Genomic DNA, 17,990 nt, shown 5'->3' with positions numbered 1-17,990 from the left:
TGCGGGACTAAAGCCCCCCCCCCCCCCCCTTTAGTCGCGGTTGGTTACGAACCGCGACTAAAGGCCCGTCCACGTGGGCGCCAGGCGACGGTCGGGGCGGAGGACCTTTAGTCGCGGTTCCCAACCGCGACTAAAGGCCGCCGCAGGTTTAGGGTTTTAGCCCCCCGCTAAACCTGGTTTCTTTTTAATTTGTATTGTTTTATTTCTTTTGTGTTTTATTTTAATTTTGAAGGAGTTTCACATATTCTACGGTACTACATACATGCATATGAATGTACAATTTCAAACAAATTTGAAATTAGAACCAAAGAGAATTCAAGAGGAATATACAATATATATTCAATATCGGATGACCAGCATATACAATTTTGAACAAGTTTCCATACATAATTTACTGCATCAGAAGTTGTACGTCCTCTACATAGTGTTCTCCTTTAGGATCGATGACTTCCCTCACGAACCATCCAGCTAGTTCCTCTTGAAGTGGTCGAAAGCGAGCTTCTGGACTAAGCATCTTCCGGAGGTTATTCCTCTTGACATTGTTATCACACGGAACCCGCTCAGAGGTGTATCTCCGGATCATCTCACAAACATAGTATCCACATAGATTGGTACCCGGTGGCTGAATATCCCCAGTCCCAGTCATTGACCTTTTAAATTGTAGCTCTTTTTTGAATTCACCGACCTTTTCATCTACGAACCGTCTCCAAACCCTACGAGGCAAAGAAAATTAAATGAACAAGAGAGTTATTAGTTACTTGATATTAGGAAATGAACGAAATAGGCCGATCGATATAGAGCGCAAATGAATGAAAATAATTACTTCTGCATCATTTTTCTCATGTCGGCCCAAAGCTTTGCATCCAGATTCAGAGAGTCGTGGACGAGAACTGTGGAGTCGTGAAATTGAATTACTAGCAGAATCCAGTGGAACCTGCGGACACGATACATGCACAGTCATGCATAACTCATCGATTAGCCACATACCATGCATGGAGTAAACAAAAGAGAATGTGCTCAAGACAGAAACACTCACCCAAAATGGTAAGGAAATAGAATATCACTTTTGAGTTCCTGCTTTGAAATAAACCGCCACAGGTCTTCCTCCACGTCGGCGGGGTGATTTTTTAACACATATCCATTAACGATTTGTGGGTCAATGAACCCAACATCATGGATGTTCCTTATTCTGCATTCCCTAAGCTTCATTCTGCATAATAGCGTACACAACAAGATAGTTAGGACAATATATATATATATATATATAGTGCAGGCAATGAACGAGATGAGGTAGAAATAAATCACTTACAGAATGTAGCAACTGATGATAGATTTGTCGAGCTCGCGCAGATTGAACAGCTGGAACAATTCACTCCGATGAACTGTTACATAGTAATGTTTGAAGTGATGCTCATGTCTAACTTCCGCATAAATATATTCTTTGGCGTTTTTATTTTTTATGTAACCCTTGTACCAAATTAGCAGATTTTTCATTTGTGGAGGTAGATCCTCTTCCTGCGCAGGCTCGACGAGAGGCCCATTCGGCACATATGTAATTACTACCTCACTCACTGGCGCCTCCTCAAGGCCTAACACTGCACGAAGAGTCATACCCATCTGGGCCGCTTGTTCTCTGGCACCCGTTACAGTCAATCCCTGTGCTGCCGCAGCTGCTATGATTGTGGGGTCCATTAGTTCAGCATCCGGACCTGCGGCTTTCACTATGAGCGGGGGGATCGATTGTTTACTTTGTTCCCCGAGCTGGGCAACTCGTTTCCCGCTTATTTTACTTTCTAATTTTTTCTCGGCCTCCTCCAAGCCTTTCTTCTCCTGCTTCTCCGCCAACTCTTTCTTCTCCTTCAACATGAGTGCTTGCCTACGAAGTTCACGTGCATAGTCCTCAGGCAGATTCTTCGCGGCTTGGGACGGTGTGCTCAAAAATGACTTAGCCCACTTCTTTTGCTCATTAGAAAATACTGGCTTGGGCTCGGGCTCTCTTTTCTTCTTGCAGTCCGCCTTCCATTTCTCATAATCAGCAGTCGCGGCCGCGTCGACTTCCTCGGCACTACGTTCCCAAGGCCTTGTGGGGAGAGGCTTCAGTGATGGCTCCGGTACCTTTGTGGTCTTAGGTACATAAGGGTCCGGGTTAATAGTCCAGGACTGCTTCTGCTTCTTCGACGGAGGTGGATTGGGGGGCGGCGTCTGCTTACCCGCCCGAGGCGGACTGGGGGGCGGCGACTGCTTACCCGCCGGAGGTGAATTGGGGGGCGGCGTCGGCTGACGTGAAGGAGGTGTAGGTGAAGCACCACCACCACCACCACCGCCACCGCCACCACCACCGTAGGGGGGTGGACTTGTTGGCCTTGGCGCCTCGCCTGGAAACTTGATAAACTTCTTTTGCCATAGAATGAACTGGCGCTTGACATCTCCAAGTCTTCTCGCCCCTTCAGGTGTAGCAATGTCAATCTCCAGGTCCTCAAACCCTTGGACTATGTCCTCCACCGTGACACGAGCATAGCCATCTTGAATGGGGTTGTTGTGGTGGAGTGCTCCAGGTAAACATGGTAAAGCACTGCCGATGGCTACCTTCATGGACATGTTCCCCATTGGATAATGCAGATGACATTCTTTCATCTCCTTTACATCGTCCACGGGGTAGCGAGGAGGCTCCGGTGCAGTAATATCGATCGCCGGAGGCTCCGGTGCAGTAATTTTGATCGTCGGTGCATGTGCACCAGCCGGTGGGGCCTCCGTGGAAGCCACACTGCTTCTCCGCTGCTGGCTTCCGACATCCGGTGGATGATCTTCATGCGTCCGAGCTGCCTCTCTTTCTTGTACTAGTACATCCACGGTTTTCTTCATCTCATTGAATTCCGATGCCAACCGCGCCAGCTCATCTTTTTGCCGATCCGCCTTTCTCTTACGGCTTCTGTAACTGTAGGGGTCATTTTCCTGGGTAAACCCTTCTTCCCACGGAATGACGCCTTTGCCTCGTACACGTCCTCCGTGTTCAGGATTCCCGAGGGCTTTTGTCAGCTGGTCATTCTCTCTGTTGAACTTGATCTTCCCCTCTTGAGCATCCCTCATTGCGTCAATAAGGGCTTGGGTGGGTTTAAACTTTGTGTCTCGGTGGGTACACTCCCCTGTCACCGGGTCTAGCGTTCCCCCATGCCCGTACCACCAGCTTTTGGCCCTAGGGTCCCATCCCTCGGTACCTAGAGGGATTCCTCGCGCCCTCAGGTCATCCTCCATCTTCTGCCACTTAGGCTCCGAAAGGCGGTATCCTCCTGGCCCCATAATATGATTGTACTGCTTCTTAGCCGCATTTGCCTTATTTTTATCCGATATGGCCTTGAATTCCTCTGATTTCTTTTGCCTCACAAATTCGGGCCAATCATCTTTCAGCTTCTCATACTGTCCGGTGAAATCCGGAGTCTTCCCCTTCTGGACATATTGAGCCGCTAAATTTTTCTTGTATGTCCGGAATGCTGTGGCCATCTTCTGAAGAGCGAACTCTTTGACCAGCCTCCTCCTCTTACGTCCCTCCGGATCGTCGTTACCGAATTCATCTTTTTTGCGGTATTCCGGAGGTAGAACGAAATGCTCCATAAGCGTTCTCCAGCATTCCTTTTTCTTTCTCTTCTTGTGAAACTGGAACCAACACGTGCCTTCACTGGCTCATGCCATTCCTGGACGGTGATCGGGACGCTGTCTCTAACAACGACTCCGCATTGGTTGATGAACTTGGTGTACGCCTCTTCGGGCTCCAGCGGCTTGCCTTTTGGACTGATAACATCAATGGTATATATTACTCCTTGTTTCAGCGTCTTGGTTTTGCCACGCTTTGTCTTCACCGATTTTTTCGACGATCCGCTGGCCGAGGGCTAAAATAAGAAAGAGAGTCGAGTTAATACACATATTTATTGAAATCGGTAAATTTGTATCACCAGCTGAGGCTCAATGTATATATATACCTCGCGCGGAGGTGGTGATTGCTAATTGCTTATCAACATCGCCGGAGGTGTTTGTCGACGGTTCACCTCCATCAACAGTGCCCGTTCCTTCGTCATCACCTCGCTGACGACCTTCATCTTCACCGCCAAGGTTCAGATAAGAAGAGATATCGTCTTCTTCATCTTCTTGGGGCGGCACATAAAGAATGTCGCCGTTTATGATGCCGAAAAGATGTGCGACGTTCCAGGGGTTTTTCTCGGGAACCCCTGTCTTCTTGTCTTTTATCATGTACGCTCCTCCTTCAATTACTTCCGTTATGACGTAGGGGCCAAGCCATGGCGACTCGAGTTTTTCAGTGCGCTCTTGATTGAGTCGCAAAACTAAGTCTCCGACTTGAAAAGATCTTGGTCTCAAACGTCGACTGTGGTAATTTTTCAGGTCCTGCTGATATTTGGTTACCCTTGATAATACTTCGTCTCGGGCCTCGTCGAGTGCGTCGACGTCGTCTTCCAATGCTTTCCTGGAAGCTTCTTCATTATACTCTGTGACTCTGGGGGAGTCGTGCTCTATTTCTATTGGCAGTACTGCTTCTGCTCCATGGACAAGGAAAAACGGGGTCTCCTGTGTCGCTGTATTTGGTGTTGTTCGGCTGCTCTATATCACACTTTGTTGTTCTTCTGGCCAAGTATGTCGAGCTTTTTCCAGTGGTCCTAATAGGCGTTTCTTGATGCCATTGCAGATGATGCCATTGGCTTTCTCGACTTGACCATTGGTTTGAGGATGTGCAACTGACGCGAAGTGCAATTTGATGCCTACCTCTGCACAGTACGCCTTGAACTCCTTTGACGTAAAGTTGCTGCCATTGTCTGTGACAATGCTATGAGGTACTCCAAATCGAAAAACGATGCCCTTCACGAATTTTATTGCTGATGCTGCATCTGGTGAATTTATCGGCTTTGCTTCTATCCACTTGGTGAATTCGTCGACAGCAACCAGCAAGTACTCATATCCTCCTGGCGAAGCTTTGTGCAACTTGCCCACCATATCAAGTCCCCATTGGGCAAAAGGGCCACGACAATGGTATTGGTGTTAATTCCGCCGCTGGAGAGTGAGGTTTGGCGGCGAATCTTTGACACGCGTCGCAAGTTCTTACTATTTCCTTGGCATCCTCAATTGCTGTCAACCAATAGAATCCTGCCGATTTCGATGGCACGTTCAAGATCTTCGGCATCATCAACTGCAAGCAACGCGATGGATCGAGGTAAACAGATCGCTGCTGGTCCTGTCGATTTTGTTCCTCACCCACCCTCCCGTTTGGATGCATATGCGTATCTGGCGGAGCCTATGGAGATGACGTTCGGAAGGTTTCGCTTTCGCGTCGAGAAGGAAGGATCGTATCGTGTCGAAATTCCGATTTCGTCGGGATCGTCGGCGGTCGATTCTGATTTTTCAAGCTATACATCGTCAACCGAATCAGGAGAAGAAGAAACTTCGTCGACACGCTACGTCAGCACCAGGGCAAGAGAGAAACTCGCCAAGATCTTCAGCGACATGTCGTTTGAGTCATCTGCGGACTCATATATAAGCGATGGCTCAAGCGATGTCGACAGTTACGACTTCATCGACAAATCTATTACAGTGGGCAAGGTCTTCATCAATCTCAACGATGGTGTCACCAAACCCAACATAGCTCTGAATACAAAATATCATCAGATTTATGCCATTGAAGATCAAGAGGAAACATCTGAGGCTTTCGACGATCTGGGAAATCCATACGTCGATCCCTCCGATCTGCGACGAGGCCTGGGCAATAAATACGTTGGGCCACAGCCGCGAGACAGAGTTCAACTTTCGCAAGCAGCGTGGGATAGAGCCGCAAGAGCTATGAACGGTTCAGAACCAATGGCCACCACGGCCACACCAGAGGAATTGCAAGCATATCAATATAGGCTCGCACGAGCTGCTAGAGAATTGGAAAAACAGACAGCTGAGTTAAACAGGAGAAAGGAGGCAGCTTCTGCATCCAGCAGGAGAAGGGCAGATCTAAGTCGACAATCTAGAACTTCGGGTGATAGCCACAGGGAGGCTCGGAACAGAGCAAGATCAAGGTTACAGCATATACCCGAAGCAGAAAGAGAGCATTTGGTCCAGAACCTCGACATGTCCTTTATGTCGATAGATACAAGAGGAAACATCATCCCTAAGACACCAGAGGCTGGGTATATGGCGACACACGCTTTTATCCTCGCATCTAAACCACCTCCAGGAGATCCAAGGGAAACACTATACAATATGGCGATAGCAGGAGTTGGAGCTATGGGGACAGCGTTTGTATCAACGCCTCCCGAAGGAGCGGTAAGGCAAAATAGTCCACGACCTGCAGCAGCAACAGCGGCAGCCCCTGAAGGACCAAGTGGAGCAAGAGACGCGGCAGCACAAGCAAGGGTCGATAGAGCGCGACAAAGCAGAAGGGAACATCGACAATCCCCGGAGCTTAACGACGAGGATATGTGTGGCTTGCCGTGCTTCACGAGGAGAGTCCGAAAAACTCGAGTCCCTTCAGGATTCAAGTTACCTGACAACTTCAAGAAATTCGACGGCCTTCAAGATCCAGAGGATTGGCTAGTTGATTATCTCGAGACAGTGAAGCTCACAGGAGGAACCAGGGCAACAGCTATGCAAAGCATCCAGCTGGGAAAGCTTCGAGGACGTGTTCGTCAAGAACTTCAGGTCCACGTGCAAAAAACCTGCGTCGTTAGAGGAGTTGAGAGCATGTCGACAAAAGCCAGGCGAGCCAATGAGAAAATATATCCAAAGGTGGAACATCATCAAAAACTCGGCAGAAAATATATCTGACGAGAGAGCGATAGATGCGTTTGTCGCAGGAATCAGGCGTGGAGATTTCGTCGAGGACTTGGGAAGGACCAACCCAAAGACAGTATCCGCGTTAATGGAAATAGCAAACAGATGGGCAGATGGAGAAGATGCTGTCCACAATAAACGACACAGGTCGCCAGAGGAGGACCGTGGTCGAAATTATCAACCGAGGCGACGATTTCCTCGGCAGTACCCGAACTATGACCCTCCAGGACAAATTTCGGCAGGTTTTCGGGCAAACACAGGAGGGAACAACAGAGATGATTACCAGAGAAGCAATGAGCAGTGAAGCGATAATAGGGATGATTCTCGAAACAACAAGCAAAATAGCGGGCCTAGGTTCCCGAGGCCTCTCGTGTCTCCCGAAGAGATGATGAATGGGCCGTGTCAGATGCACTTTTTCCTCGACAGCAACGGAAAAAGACAGTCAGGACATCTGCAGAAAGATTGTCGTAATTTCCAGGCAATGTTAAGGTGGGCAGAGCACGCTAACGCTCGGGCAGCACAGAGAAATCCTCGAGAACCCAGGAGCGAGATTCACTTACCACCTCCTCCCGCGATTACAGACGACAATCGACATCAGCTCAGAATAGCGGCAGCACCTCCACCACCGCCTTATGTTGATCCTAACTCCAACGGAGCGGTGTCGATGATTCAGAAAGGAAGGCCATCCAATAGAGCTCAGAAAGTAATCTCACGACAGGTGTTTATGGCAGAAAAGATGCCCCCACCAACAGTCGAGTATCTTAATTGGTCAGGGCAAGATATTGGCTTCACCATAGCAGATCATCCGCAGCAAGTTCCTCGACCAGGACAATCAGCACTTATCTTACCAGCAGTTATTGCGGGATTTGATGTTTCTCGAGAATTCATAGACGGCGGCAGCAGCTTAAACCTTATGTATGCAGATACATTAAGGAAGATGAACATATCCCTAGCAAACTTGAAGCCAACAGACACAAGGTTCCACGGTATCACACCGGAGAAACCAAGTTATCCATTGGGCAAGATCAATCTCGACGTTCAGTTTGGAACCCGAGAGAATTATAGAATCGAGAGGCTGGAATTTGAAGTCGTGGATTTTCCGTCGCAATACCACGCTCTGTTGGGACGACCAGCATATGCTAGATTTATGGCGGTGCCACATTATACATACCTGTTGTGGAGGTTGCCTGGACCAAAGGGACCAATCACAGTCAAAGGAAGCTTCGCCTTAGCCGATAAGTGCGATAAGGATTTTCACCGGATATCAGAAACTTTCGGGATGCAAGCTGAGTACCTGGCGTCAAGGAGTATGACTGACTACGACGTGCTGCCAGACGTGGGAAGGCCAAACAAAGAATCAACTTTCAACACCGAGAAAAATTCTAAGGAGGTGCAGATTCACCCGACAGACCCGAAAAAGACGACGTCCATCGCAAACGACATGGACCTCGCATAGGAAAGCGCGCTCGTCGAGTTCCTCCGTGAGAACTGGAAAATCTTCGCATGGTGCCCAGCTGACATGCCAGGAGTACCCAGGGAACTTGCCGAGCACCACCTAAACTTGGATCCATTAGCGAGACCAATCAAACAACCCTTGCGGCGTTTTTCGGAACCAAACCGTAAAGCCATGCTATCAGAAATCAATCGGCTAAGAGAAGCTGGTTTTATCAAAGAAATATTTACAGAAGCCACATGGGTAGCAAATCCTGTGTTGGTACCGAAGAAAAACACTAAGGTCCTTCGCATGTGCGTCGACTTTACGTGTCTCAATAAACATTGTCCAAAGGATCACTTTCCCCTCCCGAGGATCGATCAAATTATCGACTCCACGGCTGGATGTGAACGTCTTTCCTTCCTGGACGCATATTCTGGTTATAACCAGATCAGATTGAAAGAAGAAGATGAAGTAAAGACAGCGTTTATTACACCTTACGGCGTGTTTTGCTACAGAACAATGCCCTTTGGTCTAAAAAATGCGGGAGCAACATATCAGAGGATGATGCAGAAGTGTTTGGCGACACAGATTGGGAAAAACGTGCAAGTATACATCGACGATGTCGTCATAACATCAAAAAAGGGAGCAACACTGATCGAGGATCTCAAGGAAACCTTTGACAACCTCGACAAATTCTGTCTCAAGCTGAACCCGACGAAGTGTTCTTTTGGCGTCCCAGCAGGAGAACTTCTGGGGTTTCTAGTTTCAGCAAGAGGGATTGAAGCAAATCCCGATAAAATACAAGCTATCGTAACAATGAGGAAGCCAACAAAGTTGAAAGAAATACAGCAGCTAACTGGGCGAGTCGCAGCTTTGAGCAGATTCGTAGCCAGGCTGGGAGAAAAAGCGTTACCATTTTACGCTCTAATAAAGCAAGGAGATAAATTCCAGTGGAACGAAGAGGCCGACAGAGCTTTCGAGGATTTGAAGCGCACAATCTCGACACCACCAATTTTGGTAGCGCCGAAAGAAAAGGAACCTCTCCTGCTGTATATTGCAGCCACACCCCAAGTGGTTAGCATGGTACTAGTTGTCGAAAGAGAAGAAGAAGGAAAACTCCATGGAGTGCAAAGGCCAGTATATTTCATCAGTGAAGTTTTATCGCCTTCCAAACAGCGGTACCCGCAGTACCAGAAACTAGCATATGGAGTAATTGCAACGGCAAGGAAGTTGCGCCACTATTTTTCGGCACATCCGATAATAGTAGTCAACGAAGCACCTCTTTCAAATATACTGAACAATCCAGAAGCTACAGGGCGTGTCTCCCTTTGGGGAATAGAACTTTCCCCTCGGGACATCACGTATGAAAAAAGAAAGGCAATCAAGTCGCAAGTTCTGCCAGATTTCATTGCAGAGTGGATGGAGCTACAAAACACGGGACCCCCAGATTTGTCGAGAACCTGGACCATGAACTTCGATGGGTCCAAGAGAGTAGAAGGAGCTGGCGCAGGAGTAGTACTTATATCACCTGAAGGCGACAAATTGAAATACGTCCTTCGGATGACGTTCCCTAATGCATCCAACAATGAAGCAGAATATGAAGCCCTCATACACGGGATGAAGATGGCGAAAGCTTGCGGTGCAACTCGACTAAAAATCTTTGGCGACTCACAATTGGTGGCTCAGCAAGTTATGAACCAATGTGATGCAGTCAATGATAGCATGATGGCATACAAGGAAGTGTACAATGAGCTCGAGAAGCTGTTTGATGGATGCGAGGTAAATCACATCAGCCGATTGAGCAATGATGAAGCCGACGTTCTCGCAAACATCGGGTCGCAGTGCCTCCCAATTCCGCTAGGAGTATTTTGGGAAGAAATAGCGGAGAGATCCACGAAGCCAAAAAAGGTGCAGAAAAAAGCAAAAGAAGAGAAAACTTCGACGCTTCTCAAAGAAACCACTGAGGATGAAGAGGACCAAGAACTTGTGATGATGGTACAAATTCCGTGGATGCAAGCATATATATCATACATCCTCAGGAAAGAAATACCCGACGATCCAGTTGAAGCAAGGCGAGTTATTCGACGATCCAAAGCTTTCACAATGATCAAAGGGGAATTATACAAGCGAAGTATTTCAGGCGTCCTCCAAAGGTGTGTCACACCCGAAGAAGGAAGAGTAATTCTGAAGGACGTACACGAAGGGATATGTGGCCACCACGCAAGTAGTCGAGCTATTGCAGCCAAAGTTTTTCGGGCAGGATTCTATTGGTTGACAGCAATTGAGGATGCCAAGGAAATAGTAAGAACTTGCGACGCGTGTCAAAGATTCGCCGCCAAACCTCACTCTCCAGCGGCGGAATTAACACCAATACCATTGTCGTGGCCCTTTGCCCAATGGGGACTTGATATGGTGGGCAAGTTGCACAAAGCTTCACCAGGAGGATATGAGTACTTGCTGGTTGCTGTCGACAAATTCACCAAGTGGATAGAAGCAAAGCCGATAAATTCACCAGATGCAGCATCAGCAATAAAATTCGTGAAGGGCATCGTTTTTCGATTTGGAGTACCTCATAGCATTGTCACAGACAATGGCAGCAACTTTACGTCAAAGGAGTTCAAGGCGTACTGTGCAGAGGTAGGCATCAAATTGCACTTCGCGTCAGTTGCACATCCTCAAACCAATGGTCAAGTCGAGAAAACCAATGGCATCATCTGCAATGGCATCAAGAAACGCCTATTAGGACCACTGGAAAAAGCTCGACATACTTGGCCAGAAGAACTACCAAGTGTGTTATGGAGCATCCGAACAACACCAAATACAGCGACACAGGAGACCCCGTTTTTCCTTGTCCATGGAGCAGAAGCAGTACTGCCAATAGAAATAGAGCACGACTGCCCCAGAGTCACAGAGTATAATGAAGAAGCTTCCAGGAAAGCATTGGAAGACGACGTCGACGCACTCGACGAGGCCCGAGACGAAGTATTATCAAGGGTAACCAAATATCAGCAGGACCTGAAAAATTACCACAGTCGACGTTTGAGACCAAGATCTTTTCAAGTCGGAGACTTAGTTTTGCGACTCAATCAAGAGCGCACTGAAAAACTCGAGTCGCCATGGCTTGGCCCCTACGTCACAACGGAAGTAATTGAAGGAGGAGCGTACAGGATAAAAGACAAGAAGACAGGGGTTCCCGAGAAAAACCCCTAGAACGTGGCACAGCTCAGGCGGTTCTACGCCTAGAGTTGAAATATAGTCCTTCTCTGTAAAAATACAATGTACTGAAACACCCGCGAGTTTTCAGACGCACTCTTTTCCTTTTCGGGGCACCGAGTGGGGCCGGAAAGGTTTTTAATGAGGCGGGCTCGCGGTGCTGCAATATAATAAAGATAGTGGAGATATATTTCTTATTCTTCGACACGCTCGGGGGCTCAATGCCTTCAAGTCTCAAAATACGTACAATATAGACAAATCAGACTTACCAAAATATTTCGCCTTGGTACACTAAATACCTCGCCAAATATCGGAAGCTAATAAAATTATAAACATAGTGTACGCGCCAAAAAACTTACTGCTTTGGTCTAAGAACCTCGCAACAAAAATATAGAACTGTGACACCACGACACTCGGGGGCTTCCAACCCATCAATGAAAAAACAGAGATATCTTATTATGACAGGAGGGAAAACCTCCGAGATAGAAAAACAGTATAGACTCCAGCCAAAAGCTCGGGGGCTTAGTGATCAAAAACACAGCTTGACAATATAGATTGTGTTTGCAAATATACAAAGATGTATCAATGATAGAAATACAGCAAAGAAGAGGAAAAAGTTTTCAAGGGAAACCTAGCACATGATCTATGGTTATCCGCTCAGTAGAAGGACGAGTACTATGTTCAGCATAGCTTCCCTTCACGAAGAACTCAGAATCCATCCGAAGAAGTTCATCCATCATATCTTCAGCAACAGGAGTCACCAAATCGTCAATCTTGCCCATATTTCTCTTTTTCTTTGCCATCTTCGCCAAACAAGTAGGAACAATTTGATCTATGGGCAATTTTGGATGACAAATTTTTATCATCATCATGGCAAATCTTGCGCCAGCAGAAAGTTGAGCTCGCACAAAGCCATGGATTCGAGGAGCATCTCGAAATTTCTCCATTAAAGCTGGAAGGGTTTCTGGCATTTTGTTCCGAGGGAACATGGTCCCATAAACTAAGAATAAAGTCTTCGTACAGAAGTCAAGGAAATCGCGGACCTGAGCCGCGCGATCTTGAAATCTGACGATTTGGCGGGTGCGCTCAGGAGTAACCCAAAAATTAGACCCATGTTGCGCAGCCAGTCTCAGCAAAACAGTGGTTCGAGCTTCAACACGTTGGTCTTCGGCAGCATCCAGAAACGAGCCTGACACATCAAACAAACAATCAAGGAACGAATGGTGAAAAATAATATCCAATATGGTTACGAGCGGGAAACATACCTGTCATGTCCAAACTGGCATCAGTCATTAGCTGAAGCATATAATTCTCGCGGGAAGAAGCTTCAGCAGCTTCAGCAACAGCAGCATCCTTCGCAGCGATGGCTTCTTTTGCCTGTTGAAGAGCAATTTCCTCTCTCTCGGACGCTTGTCGAGATTTTTCCATCATCGCAAGAGTTTGTTTCTTCATGGATTGAAGTTGTTGTCGAAGTTCTTGCAAATCTTCCGACAAATGTTTGCTTGAAGAACCTTCGAGAGGGTTATCATCGATTAGCATTTTCTTCAAGAAGGAAGAGGCAGGTGAAGCATCGGCAGAGCAAGGATTGGTCGAATAGTTGTCAAATATTAACTGGAAAAGAAAGCGCCAGGATCAATGATAATGCCAGAGGGAATTTCATTAATTTTTAGACAAATTTACATAGTCATTACAAAAGAAGTTTCTCCAAAAAGGACTACCAGGGTAATGGTCGCCACAGCTAAATTGGCGACAGGGGCAAAAGAGACAAAGAAAGCAAAAAACAAAGAGGCATGCAACTAGACCTCCGGCCTTGATGAGCTAGGAGTTGAAGCTGGTTTGATCCCGAGATAGGCCAGGATTTTCTTCGTGTTGGGCTTGGCTGCCTTAATCAACGACCTCCATCTTGACTGCTCTATCTGATCGGTGTCGCCAACCTTCATCCAATCAATAGTTTGTTGGTCGGCGACGTGGCAACAACGATACTCTCGGCGACAATCTTCATGTTTTCCTGGCGCATCTTCAGTCCAAGGTCCTCTGATGAATTGAAGCTCTGGGCAAGGGCAAGGAAAGTCTTGGGCTCCTCTTTCTTCGGGAAGAAGTAGGGGAACAGCGTCGACAGTCCCGCGTCAGCATTCGCCACGCCTTCACGAATTTCGGATCCATGTAACTCCAGATAAGAAAGTGCGTCAAGGAGAGGATCATTGTCGGGATTCTCCAGATCAAATTCTTGGTTTGTTTGGCCTGCCACAGGAAATAAACGTTGGTCAAAAAACAAGAAACAGCAGGTCCCATAAAAATAGAAGGGATCGATAATATTACCTTGAAAGCGTCGACTTTGCGATTTCAGGCGCTTGAGAATCCCCTGCTCACGAGCAGCCTGTGCGGCTTTGTGCTTGTTTAAAGCAGTTTCAGCATCTTCAAGTTTTTTCTGCAGTTCCTCGACACTAGCAGCTTTTGCTTTGGCTTCATCAGCCTCTGTTTTGGCTTCGCTAGCAACAAGTTCGGCTTTCTTGCGGGCCGCTTCACTTTGCTCCAGTTTTTGAGCAAGTGCGTCGGCACGTTTGTTGGCCTCTGCAAGTTTCTCTGTCGAAATAAAAAAGAAAGGTCAAAGATTGCGACAAACGACAGGAGCAAGAAGTCAAAAACAACGACAGCGAAAAAGTTATTACCTTCGGTTCTGTTGGCATACTCACGGTACCCAATGAATTGGGACCCGATGCGGATAAGCTCTTTGATCATGGGCTGTCAAAGAAGAACAAAGAAAGAGAAACATCGGTATGAAAAAAGAGTGAAGGTGTGAAAAAGCAAAATAGAGGAAATATAGATATCGGCAAGAAAAAAAAAACACTTACATCATCCAAGAGCAGAGTAGAAGAGCTACCCAATTGAGGGGCAGGCTCAATGATCGTTTCAATCCTTGTCCTTTTTGGTGAAGGAGCAAGGGGGCTTGATGGCGGAGTAGTGGTGACGACACCTCGTTGAGGAGGCGAGGATTCTTCTCCTTCAACTAGCGTATCCGAGACAAGCAAAGTATGTGACGTGCTCGTCCGAGGAGCCACGTCAACAGTTGGTATTTCTTCCTCGTCATCGCTGTGATTAAAACTCGACGGCATAAAAAGCAAGACAAGACAAACATTTCGAGTACAGAAAAAAGGAGAAATAAAAATAACTTACGAGCTGACGAGGGATTCAAGATAAGGATCGTAAGCCGCCTTCTGATGTGAAGGATCAACTTCTTCGGCTTTGGAAGTGCCGGAATCTTCGACATCATTCCTTTTCCTTTTGCCTTTCGGGGAGACATCGGGAGGAGGAGATTGTGCCGACGCAGTACCTTCGGAAGAACCCGCAGATTTTCGAGAATCCACGGGTTCATTCACAACAGATGGAGCTTCCTGATTGTCATCAGTGACAATGGCCCTTTCTTCGACTTCTCCACCTTCAGGGAGAGGAGGAAGCGAGACAAGGTCTGGATGATTCTGTGCAAAATAAAAACAGGGACCGATGTCAGAAAAGAAGTTACAAAAAAGTTAGCAAAGCAACAATAAGATAATAGACAAAGATTACCTGGGGGAGTGGATTGGCGGCGCTGAATGGTTTTACACGACAAGAAGCAGGGACAGGATCCTTTTTGCTGAGAGATGAGATTTTTCGGACAAGCTTTTCCAAGTCTTTGACTTCCAAATCCACCGACAGCCGATCTACATCCTCGTTGCCAGCATATCTCCATAGAGGATTTTTGCGAGCCTGAAGCGGCTGTACTCTAGTCCTAAGAAAATATGCAGTAATTTGGATACCCGATAACTCTTTGCCGCGAGTATTTTGCAACTCGTGAATACGAGCCATCAAGTTTTCTGTCGACTCCCTCTCTTCTTCGGTGGCCTCCGCATCCCAGGAGTGGCGGCGAAAAATTTTCTCGGCACCATCAAAAGGAGGGATGTTGTCCTCTGCACATCCATGGTTCTCCTCCTGAATGTACAACCACTTCTTGCGCCATCCTTGAACTGAGTCAGGAAGCTTGACGTCGAAGTAGTCGACAGTGGGCCGAACAGAAATCACAACGCCGCCTATATTATAGGCGACATTGGGCGAGCCATTACGGCGGCAGAAGAAAATGCGCTTCCAAAGCGCCCAGTTAGGCTGGACGCCAAGGAAGGCCTCGCACAGAGTAATGAAAATGGAAATATGGAGGATTGAATTTGGCGTAAGGTGGTGGAGTTGCAGACCGTAGATAAAAAGAAGTCCACGGAGAAAAGGATGAATGGGGGCGGAAAGACCACGGATAAGGTGGTCGACAAAACTTACCCGATACCCCATTGGAGGGGTTGGGTAACTTTCCTCACTGGGGAAGCGCAATGCCTGGGGTTTCTTGCTGATCCCCAGCTTCCTCAGCATGTTGACGTCTTGAGCGGAAATCTTCGATCTTTCCCACTCCGCCGTTCCAAGATCCACGGCGGCCATGGAGGACTCTGGTGTGCTATGCCTTGTCAAGCGACGAGGTGGCATCAACAATGGCGCATGATTCATAGCAGGGAGGCAAAGAGCTTAGGAAGCTGTGGATCGCAGGAGAAATTTGCAGCTGAGAGAAAGAAGACGGCGCGGGCGGAAGTGTCCAAGGAGGAAGAAGACGAATTTATATAGGGGTGCGGTGAAACGACGAACCGTTGGATAAGGAAAATGTGTGACAGATAATAGCCACGTGGCATCAAGGGTAAAAAAGTAATTCAACGTCGCGGAAGTTACGGTGCGTGTGCCAGAAAAAGCGGAGGACGTGTGTCCCCCACTTGCACGACGTGTCAAGATAGTGGATTAATTGGGCCCGCATGGCGGCGAGAAAAGGCTTGTTGCAAATTTTTGACAGGCAATCGTGGCTATCGTCAGCAACAACGTCATCTTGACAGAAGAAAAAATTCGACTCAACAGCTTCATAAAAGGCGACACGGAAAAATAATGATTGAGCCTTTGATCAAATACAAGTTTCTGATCAAATGCTCGGGGGCTACTTTGGAAAAAAGAAAAAGATCTAGAAAGACAAAATAGAAATGGCGTGAGCCTATGACCAAATACAAATATTTGTTCATAGCCTCGGGGGCTACTCCCATCGGGAGCGCTGTTCGCGCACCCGAGAAATTATAAAACTTCGGGAGAAAAAAGGAAATATGTCGGCATAAGGCGTGGAGCCTACACCCAAGTACAAGTCCTTGGTTGTAGCCTCGGGGGCTACTCCCATCGGGAACGCTGTTCGCGTGCCCGATGAAATTATAAAAGAAAGGGAAAAAAGAAAGATAGAAGAGCAAAAGAGTATATTTCGAGTTATAATTAACTCTACATATACTCCCATCGGGAGAGCAATATAAGTCATCTTTGACTCTATAAAATGTGCCATTCAAACAGCCGAAAAAGCACTCGACAATATATTCTCAGAACGCCAAAGTTGCGATCAATTTCTGAATGCCGCAAGTTTGCGAAGGTAAGACCCCAGATCCGTTCTGCTGGGCGTGGCATCGCCGAAGACTGCGCTCTGCTACTTTTATCCGTATCAACAGATACGAAGAAAAATCCTAACGGACGCGTTAGGTACCCGATAAACTTTACTGGGACTCGACAGAATGGTAAGACCTTAAGCGGCACCTGTCGAAGTTTACACCGGTATCCCGAGATCATGTCCAGGGACGTGATTTTGAAGTAGGTTTTTGCGGATTGCCACTAGAGCAGTTAACTAGTACCTGATCCGTCAGATGAACTAGCCCCAATTACCATTATCCCTGTACAATATAGATATCAATGAGGAAAAATAGAGAAAAGTTAAAGCTGTCGAATAAAAATAAACAGTGGAGATTTTCCTTGACCCTATGATTCAAGCAAAATCTCGGGGGCTACTGACATAGGCATCCCAAATGGGCCTGCCGAAGATAGTACCCGGGGTTTACTAAAGGCCCACTACCCGAAGAATAAGAAGGCTCGGAAGCCCAAGATGTTATTAAGGAAAGCTAGAGTTGTAATAGGAAGTGTTATTTGTAATCTTACGGGATGAATTAGAAACCATCCCGGACTCTGTAACTTGTACAACACGAATCCCTCGGCTCCACCTCCTATATAAAGGGGGAGTCGAGGGACGAGGAGATCATCGAATCATTGTTTACAAACCCTAGTTTTCATAATCGTCGAGTACTTTTCGGCTGAAACCTTCGAGATCTACTTACCCTCTACTTCCAACTAAACCCTAGCCTACAATCCATAGGCATTGACAAGGTGATACCTTGTCACTCGGCTTCCGAATTATAGTTATCCCTAATCGGGTCGGCTCTATCGTCCGCCATATGTGTCACTCCTGAAAACATGTAGTAAAAACTAATTAATCCTGGCGGTGGCGAAAGGGGGGCGGTGGCGGTGGTAAAAGGGCGGTGGCGGTGGCGGTGGCGAAAGGGCGGTGGCGAAAGGGGGGCGGCGGTTGCGAAAGGGCGGTGGCCCTCACCACACCCCCTCCGTATACGCGCGGGGTCGGTGTGTGCATGCATGTCTCTCTCTC

The 17,990-nt window shown here is 47.3% G+C and overlaps 1 long non-coding RNA gene across 1 annotated transcript; it reads right to left on the bottom strand.

Moving 5' to 3' along the window:
- Positions 1–565: 565 nt before the first annotated feature.
- On the bottom strand, positions 566–1,193 carry LOC139833037 (uncharacterized). The gene is made up of 3 exons (XR_011748044.1): positions 1,037–1,193; positions 824–934; positions 566–713 (listed from the first exon to the last, which is right to left on the bottom strand). It is a non-coding gene; the product is annotated as an uncharacterized lncRNA (long non-coding RNA).
- Positions 1,194–17,990: the final 16,797 nt, after the last annotated feature.

Source organism: Lolium perenne, chromosome 7 (genome assembly GCF_019359855.2).
Source record: "Lolium perenne isolate Kyuss_39 chromosome 7, Kyuss_2.0, whole genome shotgun sequence".
Classification (NCBI taxonomy): domain Eukaryota; kingdom Viridiplantae; phylum Streptophyta; class Magnoliopsida; order Poales; family Poaceae; genus Lolium; species Lolium perenne.
Note: the sequence above shows the minus strand (reverse complement) of the source record. Positions and strands in the feature narration are given on the sequence as shown.